Below are 11,134 nucleotides of genomic sequence, written 5' to 3' on the forward strand. Positions count from 1 at the left end.
ATTAGTCAGGACAATTTTGGTTGTCAATTTTAGAAACCCTCGCTGGAAGTTCAAAGGTGATCAACTATCCTGATTTGGTGGGGTGGGGGTGGGGGGGTGGAGATTGTCCTGATTTTAGCCCTGAAAATCTTACTTCCTTGGAAACACCTAAGTCATAGAACTGTTGGCTACAGTACCAAGTCCCCTCCCATCTTTCTCCTTACAATTTAGCCACCACTGTTTAGCCCTTCTTGGTTGCTTTTGTTGTTCAGTGAACTTTTTGTGATCCCATGCACTGTAGCACACCAGGCTTCCCTGTCCTTCACCATCTACCAGAGTTTGCTCAAATTCGTGTCCACTGAGTCAGCAATGCCATTCTTGATAGTACACTCCGTCCTCTCAGGGGATTCAGTGTTAACCATATCTACAGGAACCACTTGATGGGAATTCAGGGGAAGAAGAATTATCCAGATGAAGGGGATGATACTGAGTTTTCCAAAAGAACTGGTATAAATCAGGGTGGAGGGAGAGTGAGGAGACTTGAATGGAGACAGATATATTTAAAATATGATTTACCCTCTACTCTTTAAGGAATATTTCTCTTTCACTCCAGAGACCTCATCATCAATACAGGCAGACCTCAGAGATACTGTGGATTCAGTTCCAGACCATTGCAATAACGTGAATCTCACAATAAAACAAGTCACACACATTTTTCAGTTTCTCAGTGCATGTAAAAGTTATGTCTACATTCTACTGTAGTCTACTAAGTGCATAATAGCATGATACCTAAGAAAGCTACGTACATGCCTTAATTAAAAAAAAATTATTGTCAAGAAATGTTAACTATCATCTGACCTTTCTGTGAGTCACTGTAGTATACCAAAGTTCACTGATCATGGATCATTGCAGCAGATATAATAATAATGAAAAAGTTTGAAATATTGCAAGAATTACCAAAATATGACATAAAATGAGCAAACTCTGTTGGGAAAATGGCACTAGTAAAGTTGCTTGACTTGTTGCCATGAAACCAATTTGTAAAAACTACAGTATCTGTGAAACATAATAAAGTACAATAAAGCAGGGTCAGCCTATGTTATTTATGTTACTTTTGTTCCTCTCTTTTCCTCTATCTCCTACATGGGTCTTTCTTCCTCATTTTATATTCTGGTCCCAACCCTCTAATTTTATTAGCACCCCTAGGGATTCACACTTCCCTCCATCTTTACACTTCCCTCCACCATCTGCACCACCAGGTCCAAGTAAAATATGCTGCAAAAAATATGTTACTCTGAGAAAGAAATGTATAGATGCATTACAAACTAAACATAAAAATATGTTATAGAAATTTTAAATGTATACCTTCTTCTTTTTGGCTCATTGTTCTGGTTAAAGCTATTTTCTCTAGAAATTTTAAATGCCCTTCTCTTAATTCATATAAGACTTTCTGCTTACAAAATTGTGGCCAGAAAGCAGGCATTTTGAATAGTCACTAGGGCCCTGTTTAGTGTCTAAAGTAGTAACTCACCACAGGCTTAAAATCCCGCCAGATACATTGTTAAAGTTGCTGACTAGCCAACTATTGAACTTGAGATTTAATTTCTATGTTTAAGGTGAAAACGGCAAAGCACAAAAACTCTGAAGGACCATCTTGACCACAAAGATCTTAACATGCTCCTCGTCCTGAACAAACCCTACAAAGGCTTCTTCCAGACTCTAATTCAGAAGACTTTCCTTTTTTGAAACACCAACTTTAGGAACTTGTAATTGCTTTCTCTGCTTCTTGATATGTAAATCTTTTCTTAAATAGTCCCTTACCAGGTTTCCAACCCAGAAATGTCTTTCTCAAGGATCTGGGAACCACTTCTTCTTCTTTTTTTTTTTGCATTGAAGCATAGTTAATTTACATTGTTAGTTGTACAGCAAAGTGAATCAGTTGTATAGATAGATATAGATATATAGATATTCTTTACCATTATAGCTTATTACAAGATATTTATTACAAGGACATATATGATTTCCTGTCCTGTACAATAGAATCTTATTGTTTATTTACTTTATATACAGAAGTTTGTGTATGTTAATCCCAAACTCCAATTTATCGCTCTCCCATTTCCCATTTGGTAACTATAAGTTCATTTTCTATCTCCATGAGTTTGTTTCTGTTTTGTAAATAAGTTCATTTGTACCATGTTTTGTTAGGTTCCACAAGCAAGCAATATCATGCGGTATTTGTCTTTTTCTTTTTGATTTACTTCATTTAATATGATAATCTCTAGGTCCATCCATGTTGCTACAAATAGCATTATTTCATTCTTTTTATGGCTGAGTGGCATACATTGATTGCATATACACGACATCTTTATCCATTCTCCTGTCGATGTACATTTAGGTTGCTTCCATGTCTTAGCTATTATAAGCAGTTCTGCTACAAACACTGGGGTGCATGTTTCTCTTCAAATTATAGTGTTCTCCAGACATATGACCAGGAGTGGTCTTGCTAGATCCTATGATAACTCTATTTTTAGTTTTTAAGGAGCCTCCATAGTGGCTGTACCAATTTACATTCCTAGCAGTGGAGTAGGAGGAGGGGAACATCTCCTTTAATCACCTAGAAGAGAGCGCCCCTGTCTCCCAGTCTCTGTGGAAAGAGTAGACCCCTGACTTCCAAGTTGTAAAATGACCTCTATCGTGAAGACATAACAAAGATCACTTTTATTTCAGATAAAGCCCAATTAGTAACCATGGTGAGCTATGATTTTCTCCTCACCTCAGCTCTTTAAAACCTTACTCTCTTTTGTATCATCAGAGCTGAATTAAGAGTCAGCTCTGGCTTTTCTCCTATTGCAATCGCCTTGAATAAAGTCTTTCTTATCTCTATAACTTTCTCCAGGGACATCTTTGCTCTGACAGTCTACAGAGATGCTGTCAGTTAATAAATAAATTGTAATTGCTATCAAGAACAATATAAGGCAAAATGGTGTATTAAGGAAAGTCTTTTTCCAAGACACCTCATCCTCACACTCCTATCTGCTCAGGTTCACATATAGAAACATACTCACTGCACCACATTTCTAAAATTGACCTGAAAACAGAGACTAACATTTATATGGAGGAAGCTTAACTTATACCAAGCCCTGCTCTAAACATCTTCCATAAATTAACTTACTGAATCCTCAAACAACCCTGTGATGTAAGCAAAATTTTTATCTCAATTTTTTTACATGAGGAAGCTGAGGTTCTGAAAGGTTAAATGTCATTTAACCAAAATCACAGTCAGGAAATTTCAGAGATGGGGATGGAATCTTGGCAGTTATAGGTGCAGAGTCCTGTGTTCACACCTTTGAATGAATACACCAATTACAGATATCGCTAGCCTGAAGAGTCCCAATTCCTCACACATCCTCCTAGCCATAACCTTTGGTAATGCCCTCCCATGCTGACTCTGCACTTGACCATGTGACTTGCATTGTTCCATGATTACAACCAGCGTCTTTATGAAGTACCTGTGCATTTTGGTGTTCTCTCCTATGTCCCTTAGGCTTTCCAGGTGGCTTAGTAGTAAAGAATCCACCTGCCAATGCAGGAGAAACAGGAGACATTGTTCAATCCCTGGGTTGGAAAGATCACCTGGAGGAGGAAATGGCAACCTGCTCCAGTATTCTTGCCTTGAAAACTCCACGGACAGAGGAGCCTGGCAGGCTACAGTCCATGGGGACACAAAGAGTTGGACATGACTGAGCACTCACACACACACATACACACAAACATTTCTGTCTCTAGATACCAATATGTGAATAATCCCAGGCTACCATCCTGGAAATTTTTAGAAACAAAGATCAGAAACAATTTGCCCTAGCTGAGGTCATCCAACTAACCTATCAGCTGAATGCAGGTGCATGAGAGAATCTAACCAAGATCAGCTAAACCTGAACCATAGCAGCAAAACTCTCCTGTAAAAAATAATAAGCAGTTGTTACATTTCAGGTTTGTTTGCTACACAACAACAGCTAATTAACTTAACTGTTTGCTTAAAATTCCAAGTCTTCAAAACTTTGGTGTCAACGTCTTGCCACAGTCCTAACATTTATCTGAAGAGTATTCCATATCATGTTGGGTCATTCTAAGGAATGAGTTCTATAGAGCACCAGCATTCTACCAGCTTATTCAACTCTTGATGAACCCTTCAAGATTTTGGAGCCCTGCCATCTCTTATATGAAGAGTCTCAAGTCACCAGAAGTGTTGTATTACTGTTCCTAATTCCTATGGCATCTATGTTCTTCAGCTGTCCTCATTTATTTAAGTTTTCCCCCTCCTGCTATGATGCAAAAGGGTACTTTAGAGCAGGGCCATATTTCATCTATCTTTGGATTACCTACTGTCAGCCCGGTGCCTTGCATTGTCTCAAAACTTCTTGATGTAGTAGAAACTAATGCAGCATTATAAAGCATCTATGTTGCTGTTGTTGTTCAGTTTCTCAGTCTTGACCAACTCTTTGCAACCCCATGGACTGCAGCATGCCAGGCTTCTCTGTCCTTCACTATCTCCCAGAGTTTGCTCAAATTCATGCCCATAGACTTGGTGATGTTATCTAACCGTTTCATCCTCTGCTGCCCTCTTCTCCTTTTGCCTTTAATTTTTCCCAGCATCAGGGTCTTTTCCAAAGCAACTATACTCCATTAAAAATTAATTTAAAAAAAAAAGAATATTGCAGAGTATTTTAAGCAAATATGGACCTTTAAGGAATTTTAATAGTATAAAAAAAACTGCTTGATAGTTTGGTCAATGATTTTATGTATTGGTTGGGACAGACTCACTGCTAAAGCAAATAATCCCCAAATTTCACCCAGGGACTAAAACGTTTATTCCTTGCTCATGTTACAGTCCAATGGGGGGTGATTGATGGTTGAGTTGGGAACAGTCACCAGTGATTCAGGATCCTTCCATTTTGTTTATTGATCTTTCTCTATTTCCTTTGAGTCCTCATTACTTGACCAGCAGATACAAAAAGAGAACACAAATGGCCACCTGAGTGTTTGTCTATGAGGCAGCCTCAAAGTGATGCTTCTAGGCACATCACATCACATCCCAGGACTGAGTCACATGCTACATCCAACCAAAAGGGGGGTTAGAACATCTAAAATTTCAGTGATCAAGAATCCTTTGTCTTATTGTTTCAAATTAGTGTTTGAATATCGTGCCTCTCAAAAACTGCAGATGTGGACTAGAAAGTGAACTCAAGTTAGAGTCAGGAGAAAAATACTCTGTTTGGGCTCTGCCCCTAACTTTGTGGGCATGGTGATTTCCTTGGTTATGACTGTTTCATCTTCAAATCGTCATTGGGTTGAATCGTGTTTAAGTGTCTTATGAATTTCTGTTCTGATCTATAATTCTATGGGCCTCTCATCTCTGCCTTGGTTGCTCTCACAACTTCATAGACTATTTTTGGTCTGGAGAATTTAGTGTTTTTCAATTCAAGAATTTCAGGGTCTCTGAGTCAGTGTCACTCTAATGTCATTTGAATGACAATTTTAATTCTAATAATGTCATTCTGATGACAATTAGGGCATTACCACCTATAACAAACACTGTTTTGTTCTGTTCATGTTCTCTACCCCAGTTCTACAGCTTCTGCTTGCCTTGCAGACTGGGTTTCAGAGGTCAGCCATTGGGCTATTGGAATTGCTTCACCAATCTTCACAGAGAACTAGAAGTCTTTGTTAGATCATATCCCTGGCACAGCCAATGACCTACTGGGGGAGTAGGAATCTTAGATTGTTTGCCTGTGTGCATAACTTCTTTTGAGATGTAATTTCAGCTCCAAAGCTCTCCAATGGGATTAGGCTGAGACTGGGATTTTACCTGAAAGTGAGTGTGTTTGTTTGTTTAACCAAGAGAAAAGATCCACACTTTCATTTATTTACTTTTCAGTTAGTTTAAATCCTTGAACGGTACCGCATCACACTGATTCTATGCCCAGTGGCTCTAACAGGACCGTTGCTTTGGAATTTGTCACTGTTTCCATGAGCCTGAGTTATCTTTCCCCAGATTACTCTGGTTTTGTAAGATTTTCCACCAGTAGTTACTGTGTTCTTTGCTTTGTGCACAAAAGCACGTCTCTTGCTTAGATAGAGTTCAGTTTCATCTTGAGCACACATACCTTCAGTTTTCAGAAGAGTTGAGTGCTCCCTCTGGTTCCATAGACTCTGCTCATAGCCAGCAAAAATCGTCTTGGACCACAGCCTTCTATCTGTCCTTTTAGAAACCCTGTTCCCAGCAGGCCTCCACAGGGTCCAGGATGGCTGAAAGACTAAAATGAGCTACTGATTGACCTCTTTCCCTTCTCTATCTTCCTTCATCCACCTAACTTCTCCTGAGGGTGTTTACTTAATAAATCACTTGCATCTGGATCCCTGTCTCAGGATCTGCTTTTGTGGAATTTGTCCTAAGATGCCATCTTCTGTAATAATTTTGATGTCTTATCAAGCATCTCAACATGTCAAGCTCACTAGTGTCATGCTGACTTTCCCATCCTTATTTCTCACCTCTCTTCCCAGCTTCCCTGGTGTTTCATCTTGAGCTAAATGTGATTTGTTCATGTTGCTGTTCTTCCATCTATTAATATGTTCTTCTCATTGCCTCATCCACCCATCCTTTATGACTCATCTAAAATATGACCAGTGCTGGAGAACATCCACAAGTTCTCTTTCTTCCTTCTAACTCCAGGAAGAGTTTCTTGCTTCCTTTGTAAAACTAAAAACAGCTCAAACATAGTTCTTTAAAAATACACAATAAAGTGATTAGAAGCCTGACCTCAGCAGAGGAAATGATGGGCAAGTTTAAATAACTTCCCAATCTGGCTTATTTACTGATGAGGAAGATATGATCCCATTTTCTTTACAAATGAATATAAGGTGCTTGGCAGAGTATGTGAAATATAGTATGTGGTAAATTTATCATCAATGAGAGAATTGTATTTGTTTCTCGAAACCTAATCGGATTTCAAAGTTGTAAATAATAAATCTTGTTTATCTCTGTATAACTGATGGACAGTGTCTGGCATGGTAGATACCCAATAAATAGTTGATGAATAAATAAATGATATGTAGGCATTAAGTACTGAGGCCAGTTCCTCTTATTTTTCTGTCTTAGAATACAGCTCTTCTACACACATACAACCAAGAAACAAACTCTGGAAATCCGCTTCAAAATTCAAACAGGAGAATTGAAAAGTAAACATTCTGGTGTTTGTGATATTTTCATTCTCTCTTTATCTTTTATTCTCTCTCTATCTTACTTTCACTCTAAAGCAGTGAAAGTTTTCCCTTTTTTATTTGAAAAACAGTGGTCCAACATATATGAATACAAGGTCTTTTTCAAGCTCACTAATATTTATTAGTACATGTGTGTTCTCCCTCTTTCATTTGCTCTCTTCTTCTCTCTTTCTTCCTCCTTCCCTTCCTCTACCCATTCCTCCCTCTGTGTTTCAGAAATCTAGAGATGAGATGTGACTTAATATCCTTCTTTCTCCCTTTTTATTTTTGATGACTTTTGAAAACCTGTGATCCTAAAAACCTTAACTGCTCAAAATGAGATTCTTCATTTTCAAAAGATGCTAGAAAAAGCATTATTTTAATACATGGACTTCATCAAAATGGCTCTTCCCTGGGACTTTGTCTGTAGAGATTTCAGAAGAGAGCTTTCCATTTAGTGAGTTATTCTAAAGTTCTTGGAAGTGAAGTGAAAGTCGCTCAGTTGTGTCTGACTCTTTGCAACCCCATGGACTATACAGTCCATGGAATTCTCCAGGCCAGAATACTGGAGTAGGTAGCCTTTCCCTTTTCCAGGAGATCTTCCCAACCCAGGGATCATATCCAGGTCTCCCGCATTGTAGGTGGATTCTTTAGCAGCTGAGCCACAAGGGAACCCCAAGAATACTGGAGTGGGTAGTCTATCCCTTCTCTAGTGGATCTTCCCAACCCAGGAATTGAACCAGGGGCTCCTGCATTGCAGGCAGATTCTTTACCAACTGAGCTGTCAGGGAAGCTTGGAAGCTTTCTTTAAAAAGTTTTTAGATTCTCAAAGAATTTGGGGGAAGTTTCTAATACTGAAAATTACTAGAAGATGATTGTAGTATATAAGGAGATTAACTCATGAAATCATAGCCCTGTTTGTCCCTATTTAATGTGTAGAATTATTCAGTAATATCTGTCATGATGTAGATGATGATGGCAGATATATGCTACATTTTCCTGTAGCAGTCACTGTAGCTGAAGATGATTTTTCTCTTCTTAATTCCTGTGGTATTTCATGTTTGTCATTAACCACACATCCATTTGCACCCTGATGTAGAGGTCTATTTGTACCTTTGTTCCTTTATAAGATCATAATGTTTCACCAAAGTCTAACACTGAATCATGGGTACAGTAGGAGTTTTAAACTATTGGCTGAATGAATGAAAATGACTGGAAGGTGCCTTGTAAACTTATTGATAAGTCAGTGAAATACTCTGGACAGTACATCTTTCATCATTATAAGATAACATATAGATTCATTTGACTCACATAAGCATATTGATCATATTAATGACCAAGAGCATTGAGCTTCCCTTCTCTAAATATGTGCAATTTTGTCTCCAAAGAACTTAAAACCTGTAACCAATTTTCTTCACATATTCACATCCCCATGAAATTAGACAATGGAAAGAAGAGGGAGCACACAAAACACATCTAAACCCAGCTCATATCTACAGCTCCCTCCTGACTGATGGAACAAAACCAGCTTTGACTATAATACTCTACACAAGTGAATGAAACTTCACCCTTCAGTCAGGTCCTTAGGAGGATATATTCATTTCCTTTCTTCTCATTTCCTAATTAGAGTCTCTTGTCCAGTCACTCTGCCACCAGAATTCCATGTCTGATTCAGTATGAGGAGTCTAGTTACGCTTTTTGCATCTACATATTAATTTCCTCTGGGCATGTGGCTGATATTACAGAGAACATTCCCTGCTAGTCCATTCCCCTGTCGAGCCTGAAATCAATTTTATGACAATCCCAAACCACTCTTCCATCTATGGTTCCTTGATTCTATTCACTGGGGTAGCAGTAAAATTAATCTTAAGGTAAAGGTACTTTACTAGATTGAAGATTCTTCTTTTTGGTGGTTTGAATATGTCAGTGAAAGAAATTTAGAGTCATTTAAGATTCTGTAGGATTCAGTAAACATCTTACTTTCACACAGTGTATAGTTTCCTCCCTGTATAAAGATTAGTTTTATAAATTTTTCAGTAGAAGATACCTAAGTTTTACCAACTCATTTTAAAAATTGGGAACTAGAATGGCCAAGATGGTGTAGTAGGAAGACTCTGGGCTCACTTTCTCAAGTGGGCATATCAAAAGAAAAACTACAGGGCAACTATTGAGGAGAAAATTAGCAGAAAATATCTACAACTGAAGACATGAAGAACCACAATGAGACAGGTGGGAAGTACAGAGATGGGATATAATCAAGACCCACACACCCCAAAGACTGACCACAAACAAAAGGATAATTACAAGTCAGAGGTTCTGACTTGGAATGGGTTTGAGCCACACATTACCCTCCCCAGCCTGGGGTTTCTGCATTGGGAAGATAAGCCCCCAGAATGTTTGGCTCTGAAGGTCAGTGAGGTTTCCTTTTGGGAGAGCCAGAGGAAATAGACTCCACTCTTAAAGAGTGTGCACAAAGTCTCACCTCCCCCTGGACCTAGGGCAGAAGCAGTCATTTGAAAGGATCCTGGCCAAACCCACCTGTTGACATTCCCCTAGCCCTCCTTGGAGGTCATGCAGCTATGGAGGGAAGGTCTTGACTGTGCAGTCAGGTTTCTACTCAAGACTCGACATCTACATCTCTGTATGGTGTTTTTGTTTGTTTGTTTGTTTGTCTTTGTTTTTTTCTGATGTAGAAGCCATTTCAGCTAATGGATCAAACTTCAATGAACCAAGAATAGGAAGAGGCAGGCAAACTTTCCTTTTTCTTCCTCTCTTAGGGGAACAATTGTAAAGTATATTTTGTAAAGTCTCCCAGAGCATCTCAACAGGGTTAAATTCCAGTTGCACATGAAAGCAGCTCAGCAATCAATGTTCCCATTACTGATTTTCTTCTTTCCATCTCACTTCTCTGCTTCATTGAGAATCTGAGATCACACACCAAATAAGGTGCCTCCACTTAAACTGCTTGTCTTAGTGTTTGTTTTAGATCACTCTTCAAATCAAGGCACTTTTTAAGAGGATAGTGTCTTAATATAATAGAATATATATTTAATGATCATTTCTTTTACTAGTTTTTACTAAATTATATTTTGAAGCATAAAGCTACCAATCAAACTTTCCTCACTGTACTGTCTCGAAAAATTCGATAGACCATGCCCCTCAAAGAACTATTTTATAAATACTTAATTTTAAATGATCATTTTTTTAAAGGTGGAAGCATTGGTTAAACATAGATCCATCCCCCTACTAGAAGCATGAGGGGATTTTTCTCATGCTTCTGAGAATCTGAGATTATGGGAATCTGGTAGGGCTCCTGGAGATAAAACTCATAAGTGTTCTGCACCCGTCTTCCCCACTCACCATGACCGGATCCCCCTGGAGTTTTTAACTCTTAGGCCTGTCCCCACTAAACCAACTCATCAATTACAGTTGTGGGTTTTCTGTCCCAGTTCTGGTTCTTACAAAGACTTTTGCTTATAACTTAATTATCTAGTAAGTTGTGATTCACTGTATTTGCCTGTCCATCTCCAATTCTGAAGGCAGTGGTTTATCCTCGTGACTTCAATTTTCTGACAGAGCTAAGAAGAATTGTTGATTTTCAGTTTGCTTAGTGTTTTATTTATTGTAATAGTGGAGTGATCACTTCCAAGCTCCATGTATGCTGGGGCAGAAACCAAAAGTACACTTATTTTTTTTCATTAATGAGTTGTGTTTCCTTTATGAGTTTCATGAGCTGCTCCTTTCTATCCCCTGCCTCTTTATTTCTCTTTTTCTACTGTAAACTTTCTTAGCCAAAGCCGTCTTTACTGTTCTGATTAAAAGTGGCTTCTTTCACTGATGTTTTCTTCCCTGTGATTATGGTTATTAACCTTCTCTACCCCAAGTCCATTGGGCCTAA

At 38.5% G+C, this 11,134-nt stretch overlaps 1 pseudogene; it reads right to left on the reverse strand.

The window, feature by feature from the left end:
* Positions 1–5,919: 5,919 nt before the first annotated feature.
* Positions 5,920–10,390, reverse strand: LOC145530939 (large ribosomal subunit protein eL33 pseudogene; annotated as a pseudogene).
* Positions 10,391–11,134: the final 744 nt, after the last annotated feature.

The sequence above is a fragment of the Giraffa tippelskirchi genome, chromosome 13, assembly GCF_054371585.1.
Source record: "Giraffa tippelskirchi isolate mGirTip1 chromosome 13, T2T-mGirTip1v1.2.pri, whole genome shotgun sequence".
Taxonomy (NCBI): domain Eukaryota; kingdom Metazoa; phylum Chordata; class Mammalia; order Artiodactyla; family Giraffidae; genus Giraffa; species Giraffa tippelskirchi.